The 20,997-nt window shown below is 43.3% G+C and overlaps 1 protein-coding gene across 3 annotated transcripts in view; it reads right to left on the bottom strand.

Annotated features, from left to right (window-relative positions):
• EMCN (endomucin) overlaps positions 1–20,997 on the bottom strand; it is a 678,554-nt gene that overhangs the window by 160,012 nt on the left and 497,545 nt on the right. The gene's annotated exons all lie outside the window — the stretch shown is intronic.

Raw genomic sequence — 20,997 nt, 5'->3', positions numbered from 1 at the left:
GGGAAGAAGAAGAATGGATGATGGTTGAAGTGTCAGATGTATGTGGTCCCATAGGAGAAAATGAGTGGAACGAGGCTGTTTTAGCAGACCCTCTGTTAGTGAAGTTGATGAAAGCCTTGCCACATACCCGGAGATGGAAAATGGAGGGAGAGTTGGAAGTGCTCAAAGATGTGTGGAAAGAAGTCATCTGTTGTAGGTGGAATTGTGCGAAGAAGTGAAATGCTGGCGGTACACAAACAATTGTGAGACAGATTGTTGAAATTATTACCTGAAGAGCACCAAGAGATGACAGTAATGAAAAGGAACACACAGGTCAATTTTTGATAGCCAGGCATGGACACTGAATAGAAAGATTTGTCCAGGAATGTATTCCTTGCATGTGTAGCAACAAATTGCACGTGCCACAAGAATCTACTATAAGTCCAGTAGCATTCCTGAAGCGGGCTTGGGAGAGGGCTGCCATGGACATTTGTCGGGAATTTGAGTGTTTGGGTATGGGTAAGAAATATGGGGTAGTAATTATGGATTCGTTTTCAAAATAGCCTGAAGTGACATTCATGAGAGAGGCAAGAGCAAAGAATGTGATTACATTTTGTGAAGATATATTTCACTGAGAAGGATTCCCTGCAGAAATATTATCAGACAACAGTCTGTAATTCATTTCTGAAGAATTTTGTGAATTTTTGAAGAAATGGGGAATCAAACATTGTAAGACTCCAGCATATTATCATAGCGGAAATTGCTTAATTGAGCGCTTCAACCATATGTTGCGGGAAGTATACAATTGGCCATATCGTGGAATATATGTTGTAGAACCAGTTCAGAGACATGTGTTTCTTATTCATGTGCACTATATGTAGTTTTAGGTATAGTCACTCTTTGTGTTTTTTGTTATTGTTCTAATGTCATGATTCTGTCAGTTGTTTCCTTCTATTCTGGATGCAGAATTGTAACAAAAAGGGAGTTGACTGCCTGGACTGAAGGCAGTTACTGTGCTATCTTCCCATTAAACCTTATATAATTCTTCTTAGACTTACTGGATTTATTACAATTTAATGGATTTGTCCGCAATTCGTATCTGAAGAATTTTGTGAATTTTCAAAGAAATGGGGACACAAACAATGTAAGGCTTCAGTATATCATCCTAGAGGAAATGGCTTAATTGAGCGCTTCAACCGTATGTTCGGAAAAAGTATACAATTGGCCATATTAAGCAATATATGTTGGAGAAGCCAGGTCAGAGACATGTTGTTGAATAACAGAACCACACCCCACTTAGCCACTGGAGAAATGCTGTGTTGTTTTTTGAAGGGAAGGGTACATAGTAAGTAACTGTACCCGCATTGGAGGCTGGATCTGGTCGACGAATGTGGAATACGAGAAGTTGAAAGTGGAAAGATACCAAATGGCACACAAGCAGCGACTTAATGATAGAGTTAAAAGAAGCCACAAGAAGTTTGTGGAAGGAATGTTTGTGAGAGTGTGCTTGGGGTATATAGTAAGGAAGTGTATCTCCAAGTTATCTGAACCAAGGGAAATATTAGAAGTAAAAGGAAGCACACTGAGATTGTCAAATGGGAAGTGGTGGAATATAAGGACAGTGACAGAGTGTTATGATGTGGAGCAGAAATGTGGGTTGAGGTCATGGTCAAACAGTCTAAGGAGAAATTCTGAAGAGATACACAAAGTCTACAAGGATAATGAAATAAGAGAAAGAATGCCAAGGTCTCATGTTAGACTGAAACCTAAAAACCACAACATTATACATGTCAAACTGTTATGTTAAAAGATTAAATAAGTATGTGACAGGTATTTAAGTTACGTACTAACTGTAGACTTTTTTTTTATAGCCAACTTAATTACTTTTAGATGAGAAATCATGAGGTGGTACAAGCACATTAGGGCCCATATTTATACTTTTTTAGCGCCACATTTGCTCCGCTTTTTAACACAAAAATAGCATACTTACAAAATACAATTGTATTTTGTAAGTTTGCGCCGCTTTTGCGTTAAAACTGATCGTTCCATTTTAGTGCACCAATCCAGTCCCTGCATCCACTGTGCTAGGGAGGAGGGGAGTGCTCCGCGGCAATCATGTAGCGATATCATTTTGGCTATAAACAGTGCTATGCCCAGAAATGTTTTTTGTGCCTGAGTGCCGTCAACTCCTTCCATCACCCCCAGAAGAATAATCAACGGCGAGGGTGCAAGGGTGAGCTCCAGCACCTCTGGCATCTCCCCTAGGATTTGGGACCAGTAACGTGTGATGATGGGGCAGGGCCAGGCTATATGAAAGAAATCAGCAGGAGATTGGGCGCATCTGTTGCATTCCGAGTTAGCTTGTTGCCCTGCTCAGTGGAGGCTGGTAGGTGTTAGGTATGCGCTGTGTAGGTAACATGTTTATATTAAGCGTAGTCTGGCAGATATGGTGAGAGTACGTGGTGCCATTAATGGGTCTCTCCAGTCATCATCGACCCTTGGCCCAATCCATGTCTCCCATCGGGAGCGCAAAGGCAGAAGAGAAGTCAAAGCATTCAACACTAGGGGTCAATACATTCTCGAAATCCTCCACTAGCGCACAGGGCCCCCATCATTATTTTTATTTCCATAGGGCTGAATTCAGGTACAGAAGTGTCCCCGGGAACGTGGACTGCCAGCGCGTGTCTCAGTTGTAGAAATTTATAAAATTGTGTCTTTGCCAGACCATAGATTTGTTGGAGTTCCTGAGAGGAGATTACGTGGCTGCGTTCCTAGATGTCACTGAATCTGGGAACGCAACTACATGAATCCCTCTAGGGTCACCACCTCCTGTATCATTGTCCTTTGACATAACAGTGTGCAGTGGGTGATTCTGTTCCACCAACCCATATGTTTCTGGGCAGAGCGCCACCCCTTAAAAATTTGTCTCGTAATCTCCAGAATAGTCTGACAGATGGGTTTCCCATATATCATATCCATGATTCTGTAACCCAATCATAGAGAGCTCTAGGAGATAGGTTGGGTCTTCCCACCCCCAATAAACCATTTGTTAATAATCAGTGTTTGCATGGCCAAGTAGTACAGATACAGATTTATTATGCCTAAGCTGCCTTCGTATGTATCCTGCTCACATACATCCCAAGAGATGCGTGCCTGCCATTGTGTCAAATAAATGCATAGGCAACCGCACCCATCTCCCAGAACCACTGGCAGGGGAGGTGAATAGGGAGATTCTGGAGGATGTAAAAGAAACACAGTAGAACTAGCATTTTGTGTAAGGCTATGCGCCCATTATGTTCAGCGGCAACGTTTGCCATCGCCTGAGATCGGCTTTCACTCTTTGGACAATAGGGGTGACATTTAGGGACCACATCATGGGTGGCTCTAGAGCGACTTTGATTCCCAGGTAAGTGAAGCTAAGATGTTGTATCGGAATATGGGATTGCCAGTCTATGGTGTCTCGAGAGCTCATAAGTGGGACCTAGAGGGATTTCTGATGGCTCACTCGAAGACCAAAAGCCTCTTATAAAACCCGGAGTAATTACAGGCATTTGGGACCGCTCACTGCCAGATGCAATAAATATAACATAATCGGCATAAAGAGCAATACGTTCCTCCTCTCCCTCAGTCCACCTCCATCCAGTGAGGAAGGCATCTTGAAGAATCAGATGTGCTAGGGGTTCTATGGCAAGGGTGAAGAGGAGGGGGACAGAGTACAAACCTGCTGCCTCCCTTTCCCCACTGGGAAGAACTCGGATAATACTCTATTAACGAGAACCTGAGCAGCTGGTTTCTGGTAAAGAAGTTGCACCATATGATGGAAGGTGGTTCCCAGATCCATTTTCCCAAGGACTGAGTTAAGATATCCCCAGTCTACAGAACAAAACACCTTTTCAGCGTCTATTAAAAGCAAAGCCAGTGGGGAAGAGATGATCTGTCGGTGTGCCAAGGCAACATGCAGCCTCCGTAGGCAGTGCTGAGTCCCCCAGGTGGGTATAAAGCCAAACTGATCAGGATGAACCAACTGGTGTAGGACCGTCTTGAGGCGGGTAGCTAAGATAGTGGCATATATTTTATTTCTCGATTTATGAGGGAAATTGACCGGTAAGGGTGCATGATATGGGAGGGGGATGGAATTTTGGGAGAACTACAATTATGGTTTGGTCTAGTTCCCTGGCTAAACAGCCCCTTTGCAGAGCCTCACTGTAGAGGTTGTGGAGGCGGGGTATCAATATCTCAAATTTTAGAGTAATATTCTGCTGGGTAGCCATCTGAGCCAAGAGTCTTGCCGGTTTCAGAGCCATGATAGCCTCATCAATCTTTTCGGGTGATATAAGCTCATCCAATGCTCGACTGAGCACTGTTGGGAGGCAGGGAAGGGAGATCTCATGTAAGAGTGGGACATCCTGTTCAATGGTCGGTCTGGAACAGCCGTACATAGGGAAGCGTAATATTGGGTAAAAGTGGAGGCGTTATCCCTGGAAGTGTTATGAATTGTCCCAGCTGCATCTCCTATCTCAAGAACCACTCGCCCTGCCAATGGTCCACGGGCCAGTTGGTACAATAGTTTGCTATTTTTATCCCCCCAGCCATATATGCTTGCCTGGGAAGCACACCAAAGCAGCTTCACCTCTTCAACCTGCTCTCGGTCCTCCCCACCACCCTGGCTCAGCTCTCATTTCAGCAGCAGCACCCAGGCCTTAAGCCGTATTATGCGTGTTTGCTTCTCTTTTTCTATTCGTCACAGGAGAGCCTTAGCATGACCCCGGATAGCCACCTTGCCAGCTGCCCATAGTGTTATATTGAAATGGACACTATCCGCCTTTTTCCCAGAAGTAGTGTTCTATTTTAATCCGGAGAGCGGTGGAGTAGGCTGCATCCTGCAGAACCCAGGTGTTAAGGTGCCAAACTGGCCTCTGAGTAGCATCTGGGTTAACCAGTAGTTAGGAGTAGCGGTGCATGATGAGAAATGCCCCGGGCAAGTATATGTACTTAGGTGAGCAAAGGGAGGTCAGTGGCCGGCATGATGAACATATCTATGCATGCATGTGTGTGATGGGTCACCGAGGTATGAGTATATTGCCGGGAGCAAGGGTGCCAAGTGCGCCAGACGTCACATAAACCCAGACTCTGTAGCCATTTGTTAAGAAGAGTGGACCACCTGTGCTGGGTAGCGAGGTGTGGCCTGTAATATCTAGATCTAAATTGAATACAGCATTCATGTCGTCCCCTATGATGGTGGGGCCTGTGGGCATTGGGCACCTGGGCGATTATATCCATTAGTGTAGTGAGGAATGCTTTGAATGCTAAGGAGAGGCATATATACTAAGAAGGTTGATGGGATGCCCTGCTATTGTGCCCGCTAGGGCCATAAACCTCCTGTGGCGGACAGGCCACGTTTGTTGTACCACCATCGGGTAACTACGGTGGAGGAGTATTGCGACTCTCCTGGCTCCATGTACGAAGCCCACATGGTGTATCCTATCGAAGTGATATTGGGCAAGAAATGGGCAATTAGTTCCCGTTAGATGTGTTTGGTGCTTAAATTTGGGTGCTAACACTGAACAGTACATAGGGGCCCATTGTAAACAATGGTGTGCCCTCTTTTAACGTCTGCTCTGAGCAGGCGTCCAAAGTGCCGAAGAAAATGACGCAAAAAAATCTCTTAGATTTCTTTGTGCCACTTTTTGGCCCCGCTAATGGGGGAATGTCCCCTTTGCATACATTATGCCTGGCAGTGGCATAATGTAGCGCAAAGGGTTACAAAGTGGCGCAGTGCATGCATTGCACCACTTTGTAAATTTGGCCCAGCGATTTTAGCCTCGTTGAGCCACATTATTAACATTAAAAAATGACGCTAATGTGGTGCAAGAGGCACTAGGGGCTCCTAAATCTGCCCCTTAGTTGGGGTAGTGATTATTGAGAGGGGTGCCACCAGGGTGGCAAAGGGCAAACCAGAACATTCTTTGGCGGGTTGGCTGTGGCTGGGCTCGTGTGCACCAGTTCCAAAGTCATCAACTTGCACATGTGTAACAAATGTGGCACCCCACACAATTAGTCACTGATTGCTCATATTTCTTTTTTAGTTTTTATTCATCACAGCGTTTTAAAGCACTGCATTTCCCATATTGCTGCACTTCCAGGCAGGAAATGACAAGTAATGCAACAATTAACCTAACAGTATAAATAGGGAAGACCACATGTAACTTCCTCTTTTATTGCTTCTGGGTTTGCACATGATTAACCTTTGAACTTTAGGCTGAAGAGAGAAGGCACAGACTCCCAGTCTGCCTGGGAGTGCCCTGTCTGGGCACCCACAGCCTATCCTAACACTGCTTTGAGCAGCGTAAGGATTGGCTGCAGGGCAGGCTGGGAGCCTGTGGTCCTACCTGCGCTGCCCCAACAAACACCCGCGAGCCACTCCTGGAAAATACTGAATTTTGTATATATAATGTTGAATTAGAGGAGGACATTTTTAAAAGGAATATTATGAATTTTTAGGCACTTCTGTGTCTAATGTCTAATTCAGTTTTGAAAGTGGTGTCAACCTCTTTTAAAAACGTAGTCATAGACATTGGTAACTCCGTAGCAACAACTGCATCAAATTTCCTAACTATGCTCATGGAGTGCACTAAAATTAACAAAGAACAAGCATCTGGGGGTGAAAGATAACATGCAGGAGCATAAAATTGTTGGCGGTTCAAGTGGAGGTCAAACTAAAAGGCATTTTGAATACCTAAATGACGCATGGATGATTTTTATAATGACACCTATTATGATGATGATGATCATGTAAATGTGACAAAGAAAGCAGAAGTGGATAAGCCCCAAACAGTAATTCTGGATGCAAAGAGTAACCCAGTATTCAATCCAGGCAAGGGTGTAACAGAGGCCACTCCAGCCCCCAAGGTGTAGAGGCCTCCTAGCTTACCCACACCAGAGGGGGGGGGGGGGCTCAACCCTTACTTATGTGAGTGTGGGTCGTCCCTTCATCATATCTTGCAAAGTGTCCGCACACATTGTTATGCCATTTGATTTAGGGTAATCACAGTACCCTCAAACTGCGTTATAGTTTTTGCCATCTTTTGGAGACAATTATACTAAGACTAGAACAAAAACTCCTATTGATAGAGCCACTAGAACACCAACACCAGTGTTAGATACAAATTTTTTAACTTTTCTGAGCAGACAGGGTAATGGTCCCTGAAAAGAGGTGCACTGAGCTTGGTCTTCCGGCCAGGATAGCGTACTGGGTACGCTGAGTCCTCTTGCTATGATTTTCTATTCTGCTGAACAGGCAAAAAATTCACAGGAGGCATTGGACCCTGAGATGATTTCTAGATGGGCCGAAAGGGCTATTTGTGTCCTGAGTAATGCAAATGCAGGATTATCCCTTGAGAGTAGAAAGGGACTACTAATAAGGATAGACCCTAAACTGGGAGACTCAGCAGTATCAGAGGTTGCTTTGTCTGCACAAGATTCTCTCCTTGGAGATGAATTTGTAAAAGAAATTGGCTTGTATGCGCAAGTAATTTTTCGCTGGACAGGGCATTTTCTTCACTGATGAGGGTTTTTGGCTGGGGGCTAGCAGACACATGAGTCAATTTGCTAGCTGGTCAAGCCTTTTCAGCTCCCACTACAGCCACCACTTCAGATACTTCAGGTCAATGTTCTTCCCACAAAGAAGAACATTGACTAAGATGCTTTGACTTCAATGATGGACGAACAAAGGGAGGGGGAACCCAATGTAGAGTCTTTTCCTTTCCCTTGCGAAAGTTAGAAGCTGGTTGGCCTTTTTAGTGAGGGAATGGGAGCTCATTTACAGTGACCATTGCATGTTACAAACAATGAGGGAGATTCAAGTAGACTTTTATGCCCTCCCTTTCCAGATCAGACTTTCGGCTCCAATGCAGTTTTCACAGGAAGAGAGATTTAATCTTTATAGAGGTACACAAGCTCATTTTAAGGGTGGCAACAGAACTTTGTCACAGGCATCACAAGGGGTTTGTCAGCAACATATTTTTGGTGCAAAAGAAAAACAATACGTAGGCTGGTGATAAACTTGAGGGATCTTTAACAGTTTGTAAATCTAACACCATTTTGAAATGGAAACAGTGATTTGTCTATGGGATATTGTTCTCCCAGGGGTTCGGATGATAAGGTTGAATATAAAGAATGTGTGTTTAACAGTTCCAGCTTTTTAGGGTCACAGGAAATATCTCTAATTAGTGTGGCAGGGCCAAATGTACAGAGTTCGGTATCTTCCTTTTGGTTTCTTATTTGCTCCATGGTGCTTCACAAAACGGTTAAAATCGGTAGCAGCATTTATGAGATTTAGTGCTGAGAATGGTGGTTTAACTGGAGAAGATGATCTGTCAAAGTGAGAGAAAAGAACTAATGTTAAAGCAAGTTCAGAAGTAATATATTTAATATGGATACTAGGATTTATAGTGAATATAGAAAAATCAGAACTAGTATCATCACAATTAATTGATTTTTTAAGGTTCCAGATGGTTTCCGACAGAGGAGTCTTAATGCTTCTCAACTCAAAACTAATAGTGATCCGAAGGAAGTTAAGAGATACTGTGACTCACCATCTGGTTTTCCTCAGCGACCTTGCAAGAGTAGTGGGTCTCCTTTCTTCTTCTATTCAGGCAATATTTTCATGAACTCTCCATTACAGAATGCTCCAAAGTTAAATATAAAACATTTACAAAGTAGTCTATGTTACTCTCCAGTAATTCCTTTGGACACGGAGACGAAGGAGGAACTGGGCTCATGGGTAAGCCATAGAGAGGAATGGAACAGTCAGGCTATCTTCCCTACATACCCAGATTGAACATTAAAATCAAATGCAACTCTCTGGGGTTTGTAATTCAAGTGTGGCACCTTCTTGACTGGGGGAAGATGGTCCAGGAAAGGGTCTTTAATACACATAGATTGTTTAGAGCTTCTTGCAGATTTCTTTGCAGTTCAGAGCCTAGCAAAAAATGCAAGGTGTGTGGTTTTCCTTTGTATGGACTGTTTGAATGTGATTAGATACCGCAACAAGTTAGATGGGACAAGGTCAAAATCACTAGTGGAATTGACTGAGACTCTATGGGAGTTTTGTTTCCGGCACAGAATTTCTTTGAAGGCAGAGTATCTTTCGGGGCCATCCAAAATGGTGGAATCGCTGTGACAGCAGTATGTGGTTTTGAGATGTACAAGTTTTCAGGGAGCTAGACAAGGTTTGAGAGGGGTGTTTGATATTGATCTAGGCTGAGAATGCAGTAGTAAATATGTTTCAACTGGAGACCTGATCCGGAAGCTCTGGCTACAGGTACTTTTCTCCAGGATAGGTCTTGGAGACTCACTATACATTTCTTCCCTTTACAAGGATTTCCAGATGTCTGACCCAGCTACAGAGGCAACCAACAATTGTGGTAGTAGTCACACTGCCATCAAACTCTACTTCCAATTTTCACATAGATTTTGAGAATCCCTTTTTGATAGAATCACAGTCTAGCCATACAGGGCAGACTAGGCGTAGTAATTTGGAACATTTCTGGGCATTTGCAGCTGTGTCAAAACTTTAGGGGGGCCAGCTGCCAGATATGTTAGGGCCTCCTGGGCCTCAGAATCATGGTTAAGGCATACAAACAAGCCTTGGAATTATGGAGTAGCTGGTGTATGGAACAGGGTTGTGATCCTAATTCAGCATATGTCACAGGGGTTCTGAATGGCATGGAGCCTTTAGCAGAAGGACAGAAGTCCTCCAGGGCAATTAATAGTTATAGGTCAGCAGTATCTGCTGGGCATGACAAAGTGGATGGTATGCCAGTGGGAGAATATCCTTTGGTGTTTTGGGTTAACTAAAGGAATAAGATATACAGTTCACCCTAAACCCATGTATTCAAATTTAGTGTCACATCTGTTTGAGTCATGGGATGAAAATGATGGTTTATCTTTGGAGGCATTAGCTACTAAACTGGCAATACTGCTGTGTGTGGTGCTGTTTAGGAGGGTGTCCAATGACAGAGGTCTGGATGTTTATGGTAAACCTTTTTCTTCAATAGGTGTTCATTTTAACACTGCAAGACATACTAAAAATGCCTCTACTTATGTGGAATTTCCATATTTTTCTTCACATCAAAAGCTGTGTGTGGTGAGGTATCTTAAGCGGTATGTGCAGGTCAATAATGATTTAAGGACATCGGCCCCGCAGCTCTACGTAGAACATTTGCTCATGTAACATCAACTGCATTGAGTAGATGTGTTAAAGGAGCAATGGCTTTGACAGGAATAGATAGAGCTCACTTTGGGGCTCATTCAGCTAGAGGAGCTATAGCCTCTAAAACGGTTTGTGCTGGGGCTCAATTGGTGGACATTCTAAAGTCTGAGAATTGGCCTAGAGTGTCAACTTTTCAGACATTTTGTTGTATGCCTGTAGAACATGCAGCAGTTACAGGTGTCAGTATGTTCTCAATGTGCATGATATGACCCTCTCTCTTGTGATAAAATTACCTATTCTTCTAGTCAGTTGTGAAGGGGAGTCATGATTTTATTAAAGACAAGGCGGTGACTATTATCCCACACCTGCAAATGTCCCACCCGGGAAGTGATGTTTGATGTATGTTTTTAGTTGTTTCTAGTGCCAGTTTCAAATAATCAATGGTAAGCTGTGAGAACTAAGTCTGAGAAGCACAAGGACATCTGCTATTTTGAGAGTGGGTGGATATTTCAAATGGAAAGCAGACAAGGATAGGAGGCACTGATGCAGAAACTAATGACGTTTTTCTATGGTTTCTGCTGTTATGATTTCCACACTGCTTATGAACATATTGGAGTATGACAACTTTAAATCAGAATATATTATATTCCTTTCACCTATATTCCCTTACTATGTAATCATGTATCTATATATGTATTTAGTCCTACTGTACAAGAGAAAACAGAGGTAAACAATCTCTCTCTACAATGCGTTACTCTTTCTCACCCTCACCCTATATCTCTATCAGTCTGTCCTCTACCTTTACTCTCTGACTCACCCCAAATCTCATTCTACTACTATGATCTCCAAAATAGCTCTTCCTAGACTCTTCCCTCCTCTACCCCACCTGGTTCACCCCTAATCTAAGTTTACTACTATGATCTCCCAAACAACCCTACTAAATTCTCCCTTTTGCATCTCTCCTTTGACTCATTCCAAACCTAATTTTCCTACTATGATCTCCATAATCCCTTTCTAAATACTCTTCACTCCTCCATCTCTCCTTTACCCACCCTAAGCATCATCTTACTCCTACGATCTCCCAATTAACACTTTTTGGATTCTTCCATCTTCTATCCCCCCATTACTCTATTCAATACAACTAACAGACTCACATGTGCTAGCGCAGGTGTTTTATAAAAAATTATTGATAAGTGTTCATGTATTCCGAGTAATGGATTTGTGTAGAAAATATAATAACATAGAAAAATAAGGCACGCATTTGAAAAGGTGATTACGATGAGTGGCCGCCAATGTTCACGAAGTGTACTTATTAATAGTCTAATGCTGTGAAATGTTGAATATATGTTTGACTAATGTAGTAATCTGTCATATCAAGAGTTATGCATTACGTGTTAACTTTATTAATTGTAGGCCTTAACTTAGCGCAGGTCGACGAGCCGAATGATGAGGACATTGCAGGACAACCAATCAACGACATGTGAAAGAGTAATGGTAGAATTCATAGATTTGGAGTTTTGTTTTATTGGACAAAGTGTGAACATGCGATCCCTTGACCAATGCGGATTTGGGAACTAGTTTTAGTGAATTCAGCTTAACCCCTTTGCTGCCAGGCCTTTTCCCCCTCAGGTGCCAAGCCTTTTTTTGGCTATTTGGGGCAGTTCGCGCTTAGGCCCTCATAACGTTTTGTCCACATAAACTACCCACACCAAATTTGCTTCCTTTTTTTTCAACATCCTAGGGATTCTAGAGATACACAGACTTTGTGGGTTCCCCTGGAGGAGACCAAGAAATTAGCCAAAATACAGTGAAAATTTCTTTTTTTTTTTTTAAATGGGAAAAAGGGCTGCAGAGAAGGTTTGTGGTTTTTTCCCTGAAAATGGCATCAACAAAGGGTTTGCGGTGCTATAATCACCAGCTTCCCAGCTTCCCAGGTTTCAGGAACAGGCAGACTTGAATCAGAAAACCCAATTTTTCAACACAATTTACTGGGACATACCCCATTTTTATGATTTTTTGTGCTTTCAGCCTCCTTCCAGTCAGTGACAGAAATGGGTATGAAACCAAGGCTGGATCTCAGAAACCTAAACATTTCTGAAAAGTAGACAAAATTCTGAATTCAGCAATGGGTACATTGCGTAGATCCTACAAGGGTTTCCTACAGAAAATAACAACTGAAATAAAAAAATATTGAAATTGAGGTAAAAAAACAGCTATTTTTCTCCACGCTTTACTCTGTAACTTTTTCCTGCAATGTCAGATTTTTGACAGTAATATACAGTTACATCTGCTGGACTCTTTTGGTTGCGGGGATATATAGGTTCATCAAGAACCCTAGGTACCCAGAGCCAATAAATGAGCTGCACCTTACAATGGGTTTTCATTTTATACCGGGTATACAGCAATTAATTTGCTGAAATATAAAAAGTGAAAAATAGGTATAAAGAAAGCCTTTGTATTTCCAAAATGGGCACAGGATAAGGTGTTGAGAAGCAGTGGTTATTTGCACATCTATAAATCCAGGGTGCCCATACTAACATGTGAATTACAGGGCATTTTTCAATTACATGTCTTTTTTACACACTGTATTACATTTGGAAGGAATAAATGAAGCGAAAGACAAGAGGCAATAACACTTGTTTTGCTATTCTGTGTTCCCCTAAGTCTTCTGATAAAAATGGTACCTCACTTGCGTGGGTAGGCCCGATGCTTGCGACAGGAAACGCAACATGGACACATCACATTTTTACATTGAAATCTGATGTGTTTTTTGCAAAGTGCCTAGCTGTAGATTTTGGCCTCTAGCTCAGCCGGCACCTAGGGTAACCTAGCAAACCTGTTTTTGAAAAACTAGAAACCTAGGGAAATCCAAGATGGGGTGACTTGTGGGGCTCTCACCAGGTTTTGTTACCCAGAATCCTTTGCAAAGTTCATAATTTGGCTAAAAAAAAACACTTTCTCCTCACATTTCGGTGACAGAAAGTGCTGGAATCTGAGAGGAGCCACAAATTTCCTTCTACCCCGCGTTCCCCCAAGTCTCCCAGTAAAAATGATACCTCACTTGTGTGGGTAGGCCTAGCGCCTGCGACAGGAAATGCCCCAAAACAAAACGTGGACACATCACATTTTCCCAAAGAAAACAGAGGTGTTTTTTGCAAAGTGCATACCTGTGGATTTTGGCCTCTAGCTCAGCCGGAACCTAGGGAAACCTACCAAACCTGTGCATGTTTGAAAATTAGACACCTAGGGGAATCCACGATGGGGTGACTTGTGGGGCTCTGACCAGGTTCTGTTACCCAGAATCCTTTACTAACCTCAAAATTTGGCTAAAAAAACACTTTTTCCTCACATTTCGGTGACAGAAAGTTCTGGAATCTGAGAGGAGCTACAAATGTCCTTCCACCCAGCATTTCCCCAGGGTTTCCTGATAAAAATAATACCTCACTTTTGTGGGTAGGCCTAGCGCCTGCAACAGGAAATGCCCCAAAACACAAAATGGACACATCACATTTTCCCAAAGAAAACAGAGGTATTTTTTGCAAAGTGCCTGCCTGTGGATTTTGGCCTCTAGCTCAGCCGGCACCTAGGGAAACCTACCAAACCTGTGCATTTTTAATAACTAGACACCTAGGGGAATCCAGATGGGGTACCAGCCAACATTCCCCTCAGCCTCCCAGTAAAAATGATACCTCACTTGTGTAGGTGGGTCAAGTGCCTGTGACAGGGAAGAGTCAATAACATGTCGAAAGTGAGGGGCAACCACAGTGGGTCCAAAAGGGCAGTTTGAAAAAAAGAATTTTAGGCTGACAAGTGCAGCAGAATTTTTATCGGTATAGATGGGACAATGTTGGGTGGTAGGAATTTTGTAGATTCCTGCAGATTCCGGAAGGTTCCATCACAAAAATGTGGGAAAAATGTGTGATTTTCAGCAAAGCTGGAGGTTTGCAGGACATTGTGGGTAAGAAAATGGTGCGGGGTGCATGTGAAGCACACCACCCTGGAATCAACCAGATTTTTAGTTTTCAGATGTGCCTGGGTCTTGTGGATTTTTCTACATGGCAGTGTCCCAAAGTCAAAGAAGTGCAGCCCTCACCATTCCAAGTTCGACGATTTTGAGAGTTACCAAGCTCTCATGGCCCAAATGTAAAACCAAAACCCCAAATAATCAAATGACTTCTTGCTTGCTGTGGGATAAAATGTTTTATTGTGCGGGGGAGAGCTGAAAGAGTGTTATCCCCTTCAGTTGTGGTGGGGGCATAACCAGGCCCATACTGGTTGGTAGCCACCACCCCACTATTTTTTGTTGTTTTCAATTCCATGCCATCTAGTAGACTTTCTGCCCCCCGGGGGTGTGGATCGGGGGTAACTTTGGCCCCATTTACTTGGGGTGGGGGTATGGCCATACCCCCACCCTCTTATTTTGAAAAAAAAAAATCTTCCCTGGTGGGCTTTCTGCCCCCCTTGGGAGCAGATGGGCCTTCCAAAAATAGGCCGATCTGCCCCCAAGTGGGGGAGATATGGCCAACAGTAATGTGCCCCCATGGGGAGCGACCCTTGCCCAAGGGGCAGCCCCCCAAACAAAACACACACATACACACACCAATCCCTGGTGTCTAGTGGCTGCTGCCGCCCCGGGGTAGATTGGCCTAATTATATTAGGCCAATCTGCCCCCGGGGGCAGGAATGGCCTAGAAACTATTTGCCCCCCCAGGGAGCGAACCTTTCTGAAGGGGTCACACCCTAAACCTAAAAGAAAAAAAAAGGAAAAAATCCCTATTGTCTAGGGGGTAATCAGCTTAATTATATTACTCCGATCTGCGCCCAGGGGGACAGAAATGCCCCAAAAAGTATTTGCCCTGCTGGGCGGCGGCCCTTGCCCAAGGGGCCGCTCCCCTTATGTTCATTTAAAAAAAATAATCCTTTGTGTCTAGCGGTTTTTGCCCCCCCGGGGGCAGATCGGCCTAATTATGTTAGGCCGATCTACCCCCAGGGGGCAGAAATGGCCTAGAAACAATTTGGTCCCCAGGGACCGACTCTTGCTGAAGGGGTCGCTCCATAAACATTAAAAAAAAAAGTCAAATCCCTGGTGTCTAGGGCCATGATTTTTTACTCTAACCTGCTTTGCACCATTTTTTTGACGCACAACCCACATTTTTCCCTACGCCGGCGCTGCCGGGTTACAGTCATTTTTTTTTTACTCTGACCAGCCCGCAGCACAGGCTAACGTCAATCCACAAATAAGGCGCCCGCCTGTGCGTTGGAATGGTGTTAGCCAGCGGTAAATTTTGCGCTGGTTTGCGTCAAAAAGTGTAAATATGGGCCTTGGTTTTATGTTGTAATCTGTCTGGGTTAATAGGTTGATCGGGCATGGTCGACAAGTCAAAGTGTAAGTCAAAGTGAGTGAGAGAAAATTTCGACTGAGATCTGGCGAGTCCTATGTGCACCAGGACAGACCGACTGATCAGTTGATCATAAAATTTGCGGGTCAAATTTTGGTTGCTAATCTGGGAGACTGAGAAATAAGGAGTAGCTGTAAGTGCGGGAAGAGCCATCAGTGAAAAAAACATAAAGTTTCTGAAGCGATTGTGTTACCTTTCCTGTAGTAAACCAGCAGATTTGGATTTTGGTTTTTGACTAGTGCTCGCAATTTCTGCATTTGTTTTGGGTTGAATCGAAGTTTGGGAGGACAAGCGGCAAGACTTTGTACAGTACGTGTGAGTGTGTCATTGGAGCAGCGCTGGGATAGGTCGGTTAGTGAAAAGGGTCGCGCATGGATTGGCAGCTGTCCGTGAGAGGCAATTGGCTGAGAAAGTAGGTGGAGGGAATTCTGGGATTAAAAGTCACTTCCTGATTTGATTTTGAAAAGTTGAAAATTTTCAAAGCTTTAAAGAGTGCTTTAAGGGGAGATGCATATATTACAATGAGTATAGGTGAGGCTACACCTCTAGAAAGTACACCAGCTTACATTGTAATGGAAGAGAAGGGTGTTGTGCCATGTCTTTTGCTAAAGGAATGGTGCAAAGTGACAGAGAATGATGGGAACTTAGCATTTCCTACAAATGGGACGTTCAATTTGAGGGTTTTGGAGCATTTAAGGATGGTGCTATATGAATAGAAGCCCCTTCCGAGAACAGCACAGTTTGAGGCATTCGCAATTTGGGAGCTAGTAGCCAGACAGCAACAGAAATTCAAGAGGAGGATGATAAAGGCAGAAAAGACTTTAGCCGCGGCTAGGTGGGACAGTGCTCAGAGCGTTTGGAGGATGGAGACTCTGCACGGAATTAAGTTGTTTCCAGCAATTACGCAGGACAATGAGAAAGAAGGAAGGAAAGCTACTAGAAAGACTAACAGAAGTCCCTCCGAAATTAAGGAGGCTAGAAAGTCTTCAGCAGTGAAGGAAGAATCAGATGATGATGAGTTTATTACACAGTTATTGAGAAATCGCCCACCACCATATACAGTACATTAGAGTGGTCCGAGCACCAGTGCTGATCCCTCAGCTCTGACACAGGTTAATGAGACAATGAGTCAGATGCAAGTTAATGCTAGCCTGACACAGAATGCAATGCAGAGTGGTCTTAATGTGCCTACTACTCCTGTAGTGCAAAATCAGGTGCAACCGCCACAGGTTCAGAGAATGTACCCTGATGTGCCCATTATGGAAATGACTTTGAACTTAATGGTACCTACGTAACAGGTTTTCCCGAGACCGATGTTAGTTCAGACTGAACCAACTCCACTTTTACTGCCCCAAGTGCAGCCGCAGGTAATGCCAAGATTCACTCCAGTATAAGGGACATAGTCAGGTATGTCTTCAATGATGAATCAGAACATGAGAGTTACTCTCCCACAGAGTGTAAGTGTCAGACCAAACCCAGATGTTATAACGCTACCTATTACTGTTGGTCCAGCCGTACCCTTATTTGCACAGAGTAAACCTACTGTAGGTAAACAGGGTGCCATGTCCCAGAATATAATGAGGCGAGGACATAATGAAAATGCTCGGGTAGTCTCACCTGTGGGACAGACTTTTGACAGATCAAAATCATTGTTAGACCTCAGTCCATTTGGAGCACTTCCAGATACAATGGTAGAGTCAAATGTTAGCCAGAGTTTGAAATTGTTGACACCGCAGACCCCAAATGCAGTTGCACAGCAGGTGCCACCAGCCCAAGCCAGTTACATTTTGTTGCAAGGTTTGACAGCTCTACAGTTGACTGAATGGTTAGACAGGTTGAATACCCCGCAGAGTGCTCCTAAGGGAGAGGAGTGTTTGAATTATGCTAGGCTAAGCATTGAAGCGGGTGAATTCATTGAGGGAACTATGGGTGTGAACAGGTTAGAATCCTACAAAGAGGCAGAGTTGAGATATTTGTGTCCGAAGATAGCAAAGGAAGTAATCAATGTGCATCAGAAACTAGCAGACCTGGCAGAGACATACAGCATAAAAATAGAGAAAACAAAGCATTTGAAAAGGAGTTTCAGATTAGACTTTGATACTAAAGATTTTGAACACATGAGATCTGCCTGAATGAAGGCACACCTTAAGGAATTGCTTCAAAGTACACAGACTTGGGGAGAATTAGACAAATGGGAAGGCAGATGGGTGAAGAAAGGAGACAAAAGAAAAAGGGATTCTGTGGAGCTAACTGCAAATGTGCAGCACAATAAAGATCTAGTGAAAATTTAACAATGAGAAAGATTCCAGGGGGGGAATTTTATTCACATACCTTGGAGCAAAAGTGACATTCTGTCATTTATAAATGATTATCCAAAATTGAGAGAGAAGCCAGTAGAGTGGTATCAGCAGACAGACAGGTTTGTGTAAACAAAGTGCCTGTGGGAGGACTTGATCATGTTACTAGAGATAGTGGTTCCCGCTGATCTGTGGCTAGAGTGTAAGAGGAGTGTAGATTGGCCAACAAGCGAACCATAGAGAGACAAGAATACAGGTGCCATATCCTGAGGTAGTGAAATATTACTATAATGTGATTGAATTTTTTAATATGAGAATGTCGCCCAAGAATATTGATTGGCAGAGGGTTGACAGGACAGCTCAGGAAGCTAAGGAGTCGATACATGCGTATTATGAGAGATTGTTGCATACGTTCAAGCATTACAGTGGTACTGAGACCATTGAGGTGAAAGACATGATTCATTTTGTGTTTAGATTTGTGGAACGGTTGAGACCTGAAATTAGCCAGATGATTAAGAGTCATTTGATTTGCTGGCAAGCAAAGCCAATTGATGAGGTGTTGCAGTATGCAAAGTACTGCAGTGATGAGAGTGAGTTGAAGCAGAGAAAGCTGAAAGAGAAGGCGATGGTGATGCAGATTAAGGCAACGCAAACGGATATGCAAGGGATATTTCTACAACAGTTACCACAGCAGCAGCAGGGAAACATAATGTTTCAGCCCCAGATGAGAGGTAGAGGTCACAGAGGGAGTGTTAACTGTGGTCCAGGCTTGGATACTGTAGGAGTTCAGAATGATGTACAGGGAATGAAGAAATTATTGCCATGCCACGTTTGCGGAGCCGTTGGACATTGGAAACAGGAGTGTCCAATGATGGTGCAGGAAGGTGTTGTTCAGCAGAGTAATGACATCAATTAGTTTCAAAACATGAGAGAGCCAAGAGTGAGAGGTCCTGATCCAAATGTTCAAAATAATGTAAATCAAGGGCAGAATTTTCAACCAATGCAGCAGCAGGTTCCCATGGTACCTAGACAGCAAATTCAAATACCTCAAGCCCCAATGGAACAACAACAGATGATGCTTTCTCAACAGGTCACGGGTCAGAGGCTTAACCAAAGTAATAACACAGTGCACCAATTCCCGTTACACAGTGAGAATGAAATAAATGATGATTGGAAGAGCGACAGTTCTGCTGAGGAGCCAAGTGTGCTTGCAACCTCCTTAGAAGTAGATCAGAGAGGTCCCTATGTGAAGGGAAAAGTTATGGGTCACAGAGTTTCATTCTTGGTTGACACCGGATCTACAAGCTCTACAGTGAGAAGTGCAGAAGTTCCAAACTTGCCAATTTCAGGTACAACAGTTCAGATTGTAGGAGTGGCAAATCAGTATTTGACCAACTCATTTACAGAACCAGTTCAGGTTAGAATTGGCAACTTTCAGGGATTACACCAATTTGTACTCTGTGATTCAAGTCCGGTATCCCTATTGGGAAGAGACTTGCTGTGTAAGACCAAGTGTTCGACTACTTGTTTCACTGATTCAGGCAAATAGTGATGATGAAGATGACCAAGTCCCAAAGATAGAAGGTGAAACTACAAATGAGGAGTACCCTCTGACTGAATTTTTCCCGATGTTCACAGTGAAGGAGCTTCATACTGATTTGCAGGGAAGGATTAAGGAAAACGTGTGGGATTTGACAGGAAAAGAAGTAAGTCTGACAAAGGGATTTGAGCCAGTTATAATTACCGTAAAGCCGAATGCAGTTTTTCCTCAACTTCCTCAGTACCACATGCCATAAAATGTCCTTATGAAGGTCACCCAGATAATTGCAGACTTTGTAAAGCAAGGGGTTTTGAAGGAAGTATTGAGCAGCCCATGTAATTCACCGATTATTGGTTTGAAAAAGCCCTGTGGGAAATTTTTAATTGTCCAGAACTTGAGAAAAATATAGGACATTGTGGTCAAATGTTGCCCTGTGGTGCCAAATCTAGCTGTGATAATGTTTCAGATTCCATGTGATGCTGAGTGGTTCAATGTAATTGATTTGTCGCAAGCTTTCTTTTCTGTGTCTCTTCATGAGGATAGTCAATTTCTCTTTTGTTTCAAATTTCTGGATTGAGTTTATTGTTGGTGCAGAATTCCTCAAGGGTTTTCAGAGTCACCTTCCATATTCAATCAGATCTTGAAAAGAAATTTGGAGTCGTTGGAATTGGCTTTCCAATCGACCTTGGTGCAGTACTTTGATGACTTGCTGATTGTGTCCAAAACAAGGGATGAGTGCAAGTACGATATGATTGCCTTAATGAACCACTTGGGAAAGAATGGTCACAAAGTGTCTCCGCTTAATTTGCAATACTGTCAGAAAGTAGTGAAATACTTGGGTCACCAGATTGAGAAAGGATCAAGAAAGATATCCAGAGAAAGGATAATGACCATATTGCAGATAAATCGTCCGACCATCCAGAGAGATGTCAGGATGTTTTTAGGGATTGTAGGCTACTGTCGCCAATGGATTCCAAATTTATCAGTCATTTCAAGACCATTACAGAAACTGACTCATAAGGAAGTCACTGATCCTACAGTGTTAGACCAGTCTGGAATGAAAGCGTTCACTGAATTGAGAGAGAGTCTGTGCAAAGCTCCAGCTTTGGGCATGCCTGACTATATGAAACCTTTCACATTGTTTTGTCATGAGCATGATGCATGTTCTTTGTCTGTCTTGACACAGGTCCATGGAGGTGTAAATCTCCCAGTAGCATATTTTTCAGCTACTTTGGACCCAGTTGCAGCAGCCTTACCAGGTTGTTTGCATGCAGTTGTAGCAGTTGGTCAAAGCCTTGCACAGTGTGAAGGCGTTGTGATGGGACAACCCCTGACTGTAATGGTCCCTCACTCTATGGAGATTCTACTTACAAGAACAAAAACCCAGTATTTGACTGGTGCGAGGTTGACCAGATATGAAACGAGTATTCTAGGGTCACCAAATGTGTCATTGAAAAGATGTACAGTGTTGAACCAGTCAACCTTACCCCGAAATTAAAATGTTGAGATTAAGCAATTGGAAGACATTGAGCATGATTGTCTTGAAGTAACTGACTTGTGCACAAAACC

Source organism: Pleurodeles waltl, chromosome 1_1, assembly GCF_031143425.1.
Source record: "Pleurodeles waltl isolate 20211129_DDA chromosome 1_1, aPleWal1.hap1.20221129, whole genome shotgun sequence".
NCBI lineage: Eukaryota > Metazoa > Chordata > Amphibia > Caudata > Salamandridae > Pleurodeles > Pleurodeles waltl.
This window is presented reverse-complemented; position numbering and strand designations above follow the sequence as displayed.